Source organism: Tiliqua scincoides, chromosome 3, assembly GCF_035046505.1.
Source record: "Tiliqua scincoides isolate rTilSci1 chromosome 3, rTilSci1.hap2, whole genome shotgun sequence".
Lineage (NCBI taxonomy): Eukaryota > Metazoa > Chordata > Lepidosauria > Squamata > Scincidae > Tiliqua > Tiliqua scincoides.
The window spans coordinates 171,977,651-171,991,035 of record NC_089823.1 but is presented as its reverse complement, the minus strand read 5'-3'; positions in this window follow the sequence as shown (position 1 = coordinate 171,991,035).

The window sequence follows — 13,385 nt, the reverse complement described above, 5'->3', positions numbered from 1 at the left end:
CTCTCTCATTCTGTGTGTGTGTGTGTGTGTGTGTGTGTGTGTGTGTGTGTGTCCCATCCTAGCCAACTTTCTGGCGCTGATGCCTCTATGCCAACATGGCATGCGCTTTATCCTGCAATGGAAAGGGGGGAGTCACAGAGGCCTCCTCAAGGTAATGGAATGTTTGTCCCTTTCCTCAGGGGTGTATTGCGGCTGCATTGGTTCTGGAACGTTGGATAGGATTGGGCCTCATATGTGTGTAAAGTGGAGACAGGAATACTATAATCTGACCAAAGCGTTACTACTTGTGGATAACCCTGCTTTGAATCAGTTCATAGGCACTTTCACCAGGTACTTTTTATTTGTCTTTACGCATGTTCTATTTTGTCTTGTGTCTACCTTTGCTTTGTTTGTTAAATGGCACAGCACTGTAACCAAATATAGAAAGCTGTCTACATTTCATTTTAATGATTAGCACTTTTGCCGCACTACTTGATGACAATATTCTCCATTCTTAACCATTTGGGGGCCATTACAGGCAGTAACAGACATATATAATTAGTACATTTTTAAGACATAAATTGCTGCCTTTGGGGCCACTAGATACAGCAGCTTCAATCTGTCATGCCACATCTCATTCCCTCCTCTGCATTTGATTGTTTAGGAAAATTAACAAATAAAAATCATGCTTATAATAATTGCAGCATTAGGATTGTTTCCTTAACCAACAAAGGGAAAAATACCAGCACCAGATGGCTAGCTTCATATTAATGATCATGGAGCAATGTTTGCCTTCAGATACAAATAAAAGATAGAAGTGAGTCCCCTAAGTTTGGAGAAGGAGACATTAATTGGATGACAATCTGATCCCACTGAAGTAATTTGAAACGGGATTATTGATTTGAATATATCAGAATTGTTCTTTTTAAATTACAAGCAAAATCCAATCACCATATGTGACTTGCGGGTTCTCATGCTAATCAGTGTTATTCACTGGATGGCCTCATACTCTCCCACTGTCTGGTTGCCATTTTGAAATGTTTGCATCATAAGTTTAGTGAATACTCAGGGCATGAAACTGTGTGTGGATTGAGCAGTCAAGGGCCAAGTATTTTCCTTCTCACACAAATTGCAGTTGTATGTATCCTTTCTATAACATTCTCATTTAATAGATTCTACTCTCATATAAATAGATTTAATTCTATTAATTCTTGAATATAATTAAGTAGATTTGATTCTCAAATTTAAATTAAATTAAATTTGGGGTTTATTATTGTCCATATGTCAGGGTGAGATTAACTACACTTAATGCCAAAGGGTGGGGTTAGGGTCTAGGTAAAACAGGGGTGTCAAACACGTTTCAAACAGTGAACCAAATAGCATTCATGGTACCTGATGAGGGCCAGAAGTGATGTTATTAAGCAGGAAATGACATCATTAAGCAGGTGGTGACCAGAAATAAGCACTTTGTCACTTAGGGACATTAGCTGCAGATGAGAAAATATGCAATTCTTGATCATGTTTTCAAGATAGAGGAGAGCCCAATGATCCCTCAGGCCACCCGTTCAGCTGCACCATTTCTGCCAAGGTGTCATTTCACAGCTCAGCAACTGAGTGATACCATTGCTAATGTCTCCCTGGTGGGACAGAATCATTTTTTCATTACTTTAGCTATGTAAACGACTTTGAGAACTTTGTGTGTGTGTGTTGAAAAGTGATATATAAATTTTATAAGCCTGCCAGCCAATGAATGAATGAATAAATGATTATACTGTACAAGTTAATCAGGGGTAATTTGCATGGTAGTTTATGGTCAACCTTCCCCATTACAAATCTTGCCACTGCAATGTGTGGCTGATGATAAGGAGTAAATGATTATATGATTATACAGGTGCAACCTATTTATCCACGGATTTTTTATCTTCCTGATTTTTATCTTTATCAACGTGAATGGGGTGAGGGAAACCGAAAGTCGCACACACCTTTGCTTCCTTTGCCCTTTGATGGCGTCTTTCTCTGTTTCAAGGCAGCCCAAAACACTGCAAAAAGGCTCTGCCTCACACAGGCAGGGAAATAGCCTTGGAGTCATGGAAGAGGTTCCCCTTTTGAAGGAACAGTAAGACTCTTGGAGCCCCTGAGCCAGCCAAGGCTGAAGTGGGGAAGGGAGGCCAGAAAACCTCTGTAGCCGGACATGTGCAGCAAGGTGGAGCGCTCTCGCTCTCGCTCTCAATCTCAATCTCAATCTCTCTCTCTTTCTCTCTCTCTCTCTCTCTCTCACACACACACACACACAGAGGGGCAGGTATGGTAGCAACAGATTACTTTAAAAAACCCAGGGAGTGTTTCCCAATCCCCCCCCCTTCAGACTGAGATGCTGCAGGCTCTCCTTGCTCCAGCCTACGGAAACAAAACAACCCAGCAAGCAAGTCTTCCCAGCAAGCCAAAGCATGAGATTTAGGCTACAATCTGATCCACACTTTCCTGGGAGTAAGCCTCATTGACTAGAATGGAACTTACTTCTGAGTAGGCAAGCATAGGACTGGGCTCTCAGGCTACAATCCAATCCACACTTTCCTGGGAGTAAGCCCTACTGACTACAATGGGGCTTACTTCTGAGTAGGCAAGCATAGGACTGGACTCTTAAAAGCTCAGCATCCCACCTGTGAAAGAAGCGGGGACAGCTGGCAACGGGGAGGGCTGAGTATGGATTGGAGGAGGGGGAGGCGGAGGGGAGGGAATTGATAATAGCTGCCTTGGTTTCCTTCCAGCCCCAAGTGTCAGGCTGCAGCGTATTTGCTTAACTGTATGGAATTTAGCACAATGCATTTTTTCTTAATCTCATGGAACGGAACTCACGCGAATAAATAGGCTCCACCTGTAATTATGTAAGCACACCTTCTGGAGTATTCAGAAAACACTGGGAGGTATGATGTCTTACATGTGAACAAGATTTCATTGCATCATTTTATAATACATCATATATAAGAATATAAGAAAGCATAAGATCCATAATATTTTGATACTAATGTTGCTTCCCCAAACAAGGACAGTCTCCTTCTCAAATAGTGAGCTAGCCTCTTTACTTTGTCTGGATGCTTAGTTTAAAATTGATTTGAAAAGAAGAGGAGAACTGGATGTTGGGAAGAAGATACAACTTTGTATTGTACACAAACAACAGCTGCAATCCAATACACAGTTACATAGGAGTAAGTCCCATTGAATTTGGTGGGATTTAATTCAGAGTAGACATGCATAAGATTGTATTGATGGACAATACAAGTTACAAAAATAAAAATAAAAAGATTCCTGAGTTGAATCATTTGAAGAAGTTGGGAGGGGGTGTGTGTAACACATATTAATCTTCTGTAGAGGAAGAAATAAAAGTCATTAAATATCATTGTCTTGTTTTAAAAAGCAGCAATATCCTGTCTGATTGCAAGCACTTAAAGTGGGATGATTAAACAGAAACCTTGCCTTCAGTGTTCCACAGAGAAAATTGGAGAGAAGTCATTCAATTATGGATAGTAAAGAGCAAGAAAAATCAAAGAATAGGAAAACTCAGGTGAGTTATTGGAGAGCACTTTTTAATCTGTCAGTTAAGACAAGATACACAAACAAATGGAAATGTGTCTTCTGTAGTACATGGTCTTGCGCACAGCTTGAAGCAATCAAATAGAGGATTCCTATCCTCATGTAGCATCTGATGGGTGGAAAAGATCACCCCTAATCTGCCTTGCACCAGCAGAATACACTATTACACTGGAGGGAAAAATTACACCTACATAGTGATGTCTTTGTGCAGGTGAGAGGCTGCTAGCAGCGTAATAGTTGCACTAGCAGGATTCTGCCATGTAAGGTGGCAAACTGAATGGAAGTGGAGCGAGTATGTGTGTGTGTGGGGGGGGGATGACAAAATAAGCTTTATCTGAAATCATATGATTGCTCAGAATTTGGTCCTGCCCCCCCCCCTGCAGCACTAAAAAGAGTGGCACAAGTTAAAACACCTCTATTGCAATCAACGGTAAGCATTATGCTACTCTCATCCCCCTCCCTGTACATCTCAGTGACAATGGAGAATTAGATTTTGATGAATTCTGCAGAAATTCAGGGCATATAACAGGGGAAGATAAGTCCTTACCAGGAAACAGACAAACAGGGGCTACATCATTCTGCCCCCACTGCTAGAGAATTAAGTACACTAAGGGCGCAATCCAAACCTGCACTGGAGCAGGCAAGCCAGGAGGCTTGTGCTGCATCCAATGCAGGTTCATTGGCTGCAGCGGCTCAACCAGGGGCTTACCCCTGGGTAAGGGCTGCACGCCCCAATGGGTCTCCTTGAACCTGTGCCACCTCTGGAGATGGTGCAAGTCTCCCTGCCCCCCACACCTACCTTCGCCTCCCGCGGCACGGGAGCTGCCGAGTAGGCTTCTGCCTGCCTCCACGTGACAGCTCATCTGAATGCACAGATGCAGCTCCCGCCCATGGAGGCGCAAACGTGCCTTACAGCACATTTGTGACACTCCAGAGCCTCCTATGCCAGCATAACTGCTGGTTAGGATTGCGCCCTTAGTGGGATTCAGCCATTTACTGATAGGTGACTTCTGTACATGGTGACCATAAGGGGGTGTCATTCATATTCAGCATCATGACAAGTGGTGACACAGTTTCCAGGGATATTGTGGGCATGTCTGTCAGCACTGCCATATTAGCTTTTTACATTCATTGTTGTTTTGTTGACTGTGTCAGTGGTTGAGCATAGGATCAGGGCTATGCTATGTCAATGCTAGCCCTGGAATAGCAGCAACCAGGCATGCCAGGAGCATATGATCATCCTGCCGGCGTTTGTTCTGAGCCAGATCGCTGAGGAATGTGTTTATTTTGGACTTCCTGTAAGCCCTTGTAACATCAAATCCTAAATGCCTTCTTGATCTAGCAAAAGCAAAGTTCCATGAGTATGTTGTCTTGTAGGATGCACTGTGTATGCATAGAAGGGACCACAAGAGGTGTCTGATTCCAGCACTCAGAGATGTGTCTACAGTAATCCTTGTTGGATTGTTCATTATGTTCATGTTCATCCCCCAATATGAACATGGTGGCATGGTGTGTTCTGACAATGCCAATGACTTGTGGAGGTCTGTGTGGGGACTAAATTCAAACTATCTTGTAACCCCCCAAAAGTGATCAGCACTTACCATCTGTTTGCAGAGTGAGTGTGAAAATCTTTGTCCACTTTAGGATGCTTGTCCTCATGTGAAGCCTTCCTGGATTGGGCAGAGCAGGCCGGGGAGGGGAATGGAACAGTGCAGTGGTGCGTGCTCTATTGTGTCCCCCATCCTTAGTGAGATCCACTAACATGGTTTGTTGGTTTGTCAGTTTGAACTTGTGCCAGCTAATTAGCAGATGCAGGTCCAAGTAGGCCCTTTGCCATGGCTGGTGCTTTTCCCGGGGCAAGGGGACAAATGACCCCTTACCCCAAGGAGATCTCCAGGCTATTCACTTCCCCTGCAGGATGCAGCACAAGTTGCGCTGGGGTCACTTCAGCAGCACAGGGGATTTTCTATAGGACTCGGCTGCTCAGAAATCCTGGGACAGCTTGTATGGGAACCATACTGATTATTTAATTCTTCAGTAGGGACATTGTCAAAATATATTTGATGAATTTTAATATCTTAGCAGTATTTCCATAAGAATAATCCTGGGAGGATATCCAATAATGTACTAGTTTTTAATGTTATTGGTTTTCAGCTCATTTTGGCAGATAATTAATGATAGACTCTAACCTTGAGATCTAGCACAATTGCTCTAAAATGAGAGATAATATATTCTCAAGGCCATTTCCTGTTTTTATAAATATCACATTGGCTATTTAGATTTGAAGCAAGCAATGCAATCATCCTCTAAAATAAATAGAGATCTATAAATAATGAATTAATAGTTTCCAATACATGTGATTAAGCTTTTGCAAACCTTTGGCTGAAACCCTGTGCAGTTATGCACATTTATGGCCATACCTGCATGGCACTTTCCTGTACTCTAAGTTTGTGTGGGTATATACACAACACAAACAGGAATTTGTGCACCTATACTTTATTTATCATCATAATCAATTATTTATAGAAGTGCCTAAAATGTACTGTACATGAATAAAATACACAGATCCCTGCCTGCAGGCTCACAATCTAGATTAAAAAAAAATAAGACAAAATGAGAAGGAACTTGGAGAAGGAGAAACTTTGCGTTTGGTGAGTAACTAAAAGGAAGTGAGAAGAGTTGCAGAAAAACTGACACAATACAATAATTAATCTAACAATAAGAAAAGAATCAAAGGAATCAAAACAAAACATCATTAGCGCAAGAGAAAAGAGATGAGTTTTTAATAATTTCTTCAAGAAGGACAAAGAGTAGGCCTGTTGAATATCTAAAGGGAATAGAGTTCCATGCATAAGGGGCTGCGAGAGAGAAACCATGTAGATGATGAGGAAATAGCACAAGAGAGCAGAAGGTTGAAAAGAAGATTAGTATTTGATGAAGGGGGGAGACTGGGAAAGATGATACCGAAAAAGCAATGAAGTTGGTAAAAGGAGGGCAAGGTCACTGAGATTCTTGAAACTTAGAAGTTTAAACTTAATTTGGGGACAACAGAGGAAGTCAGCAAAGAGTAACGCAGGGAGATGAAGCATCATTAAAGCAAACTGAAGCAAGCAGAAAAGCTGAGTACAGAGACAATAGGCTGAGAAGCAGAAAGACTCAAATGCAAACCATTGCAATTTAATTGATAGGAAAGAATGAGAGGCTGCAGAAGCAGTTTGATGGAATCAATGGATTAAAAAGGATGGTTTTTAGAAATATTATAAACAGAGAACCCACAGTTCTTAACCAGAACACTTAGATGAGATAAGACAAAAGAAGATGAAAGATAATGTCCAAGCTCTTAACTTGCTAAGACTGAAAAGTGATGCCATGTGAGGGAGAAAGAAAGAGACAAATTAAAAGTGGTTTAAGGGAAATACAATTCTGTTTTCTACATACGGAGTCTGAGATAATGATCAAGACAGCTGGATATAGTAGTAAGAACTAGTACTTATGAGGAGAGACAGAGGCAGGGGTAGGCAAAAAAAAAGGGGGACATTAGATCCAATGCTCCTTATGCCAGATCCATCCCCTCCTTCCCCCAACATGCCCCCAGTTCCTTTCTTGAAATGCCCCATTATTTCCCCTCCCTGTCTACTGTCCACCCCTGCAGCCAATGTACCTCCTATGGTGGTAACTGGGTACTTTGGTGGCCTATGAAGTCATTCATTAAACATGCTGCCCCATTGCATGCATCACTGCATCTACAGTGCCAACAGAGAGGGCTTTCCACTGGTGGAATGCTTGTTCCATGAGTGGAAGGCACCCATAAGATCAGGGCCTTACTCCTAATTAAGTGTGTATAGCAGTGGTTCTCACACATTTACCACTGGGACTCACTTTTTAGAATGAGAATCTGTCAGGATCCACCAGAAGTGATGTCATGACTGACAGGAAGTGATATCATCAAGCAGGAAAATTTTTGACAATCCTAGGCTGTAATCCTACCCACATTTACCTAGGAGTAAGTCCCATTTACTATCTTTGTTAAAAGAATATACATAGTAGCTTGTTAAAAGTACAGTTCTGTAACATTTCCCCATTTCACATACCATGGTAGTATCAAGTCTAATATATTAAAAATAAAATATTGAAATGAATGGAGACCCACCTGAAATTGGCTTGTGACTCACGTAGTGGGTCCCAACCCACAGCTTGAGAAACACTGGTGTATAGAATTGTAGCCTTAATTCTATGGGAGAGCATAAATGCGCTGCAAGCCAAGCTTCTGTTATAGGAAAATACTACCCCTAGCACAGAAATTGCTGCCAGAGCTCCCTGCAATATAAGCCCCTTCCTCCATACTCCACAAATCATAATGATGTGCATTTCAATAGTTTATAGGCTCCACCCTCTGATATAGCCTCTTGAAAAGCATAGTGTGTAGAGCTTAAGAAAAACACAAAAACAGAAAAAGGATGGTTGATGCACAATAGTGCAGGTTACACCTACTGTAGTGTTTGCATCTCAACTAGCACAGCCACTCATAAGACAAAAGAGATAGATGGGATCTGATATCATACTATAGCACAACATACACCAGCCATTGGTTATTTTTCTTTGAACTGCAAAAATAATTCAGAATGTTGAAATATTCTGGAAGAAAAAAGTTGTGCTATCTCCTTGATGTATGTTATGACTGAAGCCAAAACAATTCATTCATTACAATACAAAGAGTTTATTTTAGCAAAATACTCATGATTTGTGGGCAATGTATATGTATAGGGACACATTGCATCCTCCAAGTGGGACTTTAGTCAGTGACATCTAGTCACCCAGCGTCAGAAATGATGGGCAGATTTGGCCCTCATCACAGTCTATATTCCCTTTGAGGCAGTGGTTCTCAAGCGTTTTACACCTGGACCCACTTTTTTAGAATGACAATCTGTTGGGATTCTCCGGAAGTGATGTCATTAACCTGGAAGTGATGTCATGCCCAGAAGTGACGTCATAAACAATGAAAATTTTTAACACCCTATATGACAATATTAAATCAATTAAGTAAGTAAACTTATATTTATTGTAAATGTTTAATGTAAACATTTATTTAAAATAAAGAACCTTCCTAACTCTCCCAAGCAGTTGCTGATCTGTTTAAAAAAATTCCCCAAACATCCCAAAGATTGAAATCCTATCTACACTTACCTAGGAGTAAGTCCCATTGACTGTTATTGTTAAAAGCATCTACGTTGTAGCCTGTTAAAAGTACAGATCAGTAATATGTCCCCAAATGCAGTCACATACCATGGTAGCATAAAGTCTAATATATTAAAAATAAAATACACATTGGTGACCCACCTGAAATTGGCTCACGACCCACCTAGTGGGTCCTTACCCGCAATTTGATAAACACTGCTCTAAGGGGTCTGTGCTGGGGTGTGGACCCTTTCATCAGCTGTGTGGTATTGGAAGAGGGCCATCTCTGGAAGCTCTGCATCATTACATCATCACCTGGGTTGCTGAAATCTGTTCAGTGTAGAGCTCGGCTCAGAGGTTTACAGGATCACAGCATTGTTCCCAGTGCTCTACTTTCCTGTTCCCCACATGATTGAGTAGCAACCTTTTACTTATATGGGAGAAAGAAAGAGGTTCCTTCTGGACTGCAGCTAGAGTTGGAACTAAACGTACCCCCTGCCTCAAATGCTGAGATGGCCCAAGACCTCCTGGTTCCTTATCCACCAATGCACCAGCAGCTACCTTTGATACTCCCCCTCCAGCCTCTCCTTGAACAGAGGGAAGCAGAGTGAAAGAGGATGTCTGAAGGAGAGGAGAGCAGTGAGCTACTGTGTCGGAGACACTCTAGGCCACTGCTTTCTTCTTTTCCACACTCCTTTTCTGTTCTGTTCCCCTCTTCTTTATGGAGGAGCAGGAGGAAGAGTGGCAGAGGGGGCACCTCCTGCCAATCTGCAGCCTGAAATGACTGCCATCTATGATTCAGTCCATCATGGACCGTCCATCATGGACTAGCCCTGGTTAAGTGACAATTGGAAAATGCAAGCCTTGGGATCAAAGCTTGTTTTTGTCTCTATAGCTCAATGCTGGCTTCTGTTTCTTGGTCATACTGAAGTGTGCTAGAACGTTGGGACTTTTCTTTTTCAAACGATTACTTATATAAAATAATGCACAAGCAACTTGTGAGTGCAGCCAGTGAAATGCCTCTGCCTGCATGCTTACAGCTGAAATCAAAAGACTCATGAAACAGGTTCTTGACATCTGAGTAGCCTTTGGGTATGAACAACCCCCCCCCCCAATAACATATATTAAACCATGTTTGAAACTGAGTAAACATTTGAAAGCAGTTTGTGATAAGATTTAGGCCTGCCATTAAAAGAAAAAGGAAGTAGAATATTCCAGTGGGCATACCAAAGCCCTTCAGAACACTACAGGAGTGCAATAAGGCACGTCCATGGCACCCAGAGAGGAAGGGCTGCCTGTGCTGGGCCAGTGTCAGCTGGCGCTGGGCCTTAGCACCATGTACACAGATGGCCGGTGTCCCTCCAGCACCAGTTGATGGTAAATCTTCTTGGGCCGGGTGGGAGGTGGCTAGTGGGAGGAACGGGTCAGAGGGAGGGCGGAGGGAGGGGAGGATTAGGCCTGAGAGGGGAGCTTTGCCGCCGTATCTTGTGCTCCCTCCTGGCCCAGGCAGCCCAACACAGGCCTCCTTGGGTCTGTGCCTGCTCAAAAGTAGGCACAGATCCAAGGAGATCCATTGGTGCCGTGGCTACTTTACGTTACCATTGGCACCCTGGCAAATGTTCCCTTACCCTGAGGAGACTCTCAGCGCTAGCCTGGTGCCCATTTTGGTACTGCTGGAGTCCTGGGCACTGCCGGGGATAAGATTGGGCTGCCTGGTGTCATGGGAGTTGTTTATCTGTCCAACTGTTTAGCTTGATATTTTTGGCCTGGTACATTGACAAACACTGAAACGTCAAAATGTAACAACATGTGTCTCAGAAAGGCCAGACTTTACTGGAAAGCTTGATTTAATTTTAAAATGGGGCAGATAATTATTTTAATAAAATTACAGATCTACTAGCTGAAGTATCCTAAAAGACAAATCAAAGACTTCCTGGCGAGATATAATGTAGTTCACTAGAATTTATGACAGGCTTCATTTCTGAAACTATGCTAGTAAAGAAGAAACTAGATCTTGGAACCCTTTTTGCTTCTGTCTTTTCATGAGATCATACAAAATACAAAGGATAGTTAAGCTTTAAATTAGATTCTAAGAAAAGCAAGAAATTAAGGTTTGAGTATCCAGATATCCTTAGCTTTTTCTCTTTTGTTAAGGTAGAGAAGCTGCTCTGTCTTAATTGTGCTGTGCAAATAATGATTTTAGATTCAGAAGCAAGGCTTCAGGTAGTCAGTGTGCATTTCAATTACAGGCTGATGACCACAGCTAAATACAAACTGATAGGGATCTTCCAGAAGAATATTTGTGTGCTTGTATGGATTTCATTCCTAAGCTCACTATAAACGTGACTATAATTTGAAAATGGCAGTCTAATAAAGAAACTTAAAGAAACTTTCTTTGTTGTGTGGACTGATATGCAAAATGTTCCTAAAATGTAGGCAACAGCTTTCTGTCTCCGTATGGACTGATATTCATTTTCTGTTATTCATGGGCTTGTTTATGTCCAACGTTACTTGTGCTTAACATAGTTTGGTGTGTGATCCATAACTCAAATTACTCTGAGGATCGCTTTATAATGTTGACTAAACCAAGAGGACTGCATCAGAGCATTAACTACAGAAAAGCTTTTTTTATAATTTCTGAGTGTTATAACTTTGAGTGCTTCCAAATTCTACTTCAGTAGCAGGAACACATTTGACTCTCCTCTCTGAACAAATCAAAACTGTGTGGGGGACTGAGATGCAAATGGGCTTGTCTACCATAACTTTCTAATGCTGAAAAAACGGGCACCAGTTCTTCCACTGACAGCCCAATCCCAACTGCTGTAAATTCCTGAGCCGTGAAGCAGTGGCACCAGCTCAGGCTACTCTGCATCCCGCAGGGGAATTTCAGCTGCTGGAGTTCTCCTTGGAATATTTGTCCCCTTGCCCTGGTGCAAGCCTCAGCAGCCGCACTGGGTCAACCTGGACCTGTGCCAGGGATGTCCTGATCCATGCAAGCAGATAAGGTCTGGTATAGGAGTTATCCTATGATGCGCACCAGAGTGATTGATCCTGCCCCCCTCCTGGGCCTGATCCACCCACACCCACCCCATCTCCTTCTCATCCCATCCTCTTCCTTCTGTCTCCCTGCCCTTCCCCCACCTCTGCACCAAACTTACTTGGTTAGGCAGGCATTCTTCGCTCTGCCACAGTGCACGGGGGGGGGGGGGGAGACTCTTGCCTTCCCACCAGCATGCCACTTAGTAACACAGTCGGCAAGCACTTTATGGCACTTTTGCAACTGCGGAAAAATGCATTCCACCCGTGCTGAAGGATAGGATTGGGCCATCCATTTCTTATGTCCTTTGGTGGGTTTTGGGTATTTCAAGAATGGTTTGGAATTCTAGACAGGGCTAGTCAATGACATTCACCCGCGTATTTAATTTTTCTTGTAAAAATCACGATGGCTACAAAGCTAGGAGTTCTTGAGTGTAATGTGAAATGCAGCTTTTTGTGTGTATCTTCCTGAATCTTTATTGAAAGTGGCAGGATGTCTTCTGCACATTTCAGTGCTCTGTCTTAGACAGTAACATTATATACTCAAAATTCTCAACTGTTCCAGACAGGCCACTGCTTCTGCAGGATCTGACTTCTGCTTCTATTGCTTAAGGACAGGCTACTGCCCAAGGTTGACCTCAGGCACAGGCAATCATAGTGACCACATGGGCTTCATAGTTTCAGGGACAATAGAGACTTGTGCCAACTTTGAGGCAGATTGGGACTCAGTCCTAGAGGGCAAACTGTTGCACATGCAGCTTTAGAATATTGTTGACCCAAGCCTGAAACTTGATATTATTTGTTATGTCAAAGCTTTAAGGAATTACAGCTATGTGGAGGAGGTAAGGATGAACATAATGGGATCTTAAACTCTTTGCAGAAGTTGCTAACCAAGGACATGATACAACCAAAATTATGTCCTTTAATACCCATCCATTTCATTGAGAGATTAAGGACATCCTTAATACTCTCCTCTTTAATTGGGCTTAAATAATGTCATTTAATTATTTCATGCATTGATTGGGATCTACTGGATAGACAATTCAGGCTCTATGTTAGAGGCTGTGATTGACAACTCTGTGAAACCATGAGTTCAAATCTATGTTTTTACATTCTAACCCCAAACATATGCGCTTGGAAATATGTTCTATGAATTTAAATGGAATTACATCTAATTCTGTTTAGGATTTCAGACCTTTGTCCTATGCCAAAGCAAGTCTCATTGAAATAACTATGTAGGAATATAGTGCTAGTCCCAATATTTACCATTTAGTACTAACTTCTCTGGCTTATATAGCCCATTCACTAGAATGGGATCTTAAACTTAAACTTAAATTTTTAAAGCCACAGATGTTTAATTTCAATTTAATGTAGATTTTAACATGTCAACAATTCCACAAACTAAGCATGAACAACAAACTGTAGCATAATGTTACCTATTCCAATAGTCCCAGAAAATTCAGACCCTGCTTCCATTTACCATGTAATCGAAGATGGTATATTCCCTGAAGACTTTATTTTACCTACTTCAATAATATTCTCTGCTTGACTGAATTGAGATATTCATCTCCATCTTGATGGGAGATGAGAGTGAAAAACTGAGT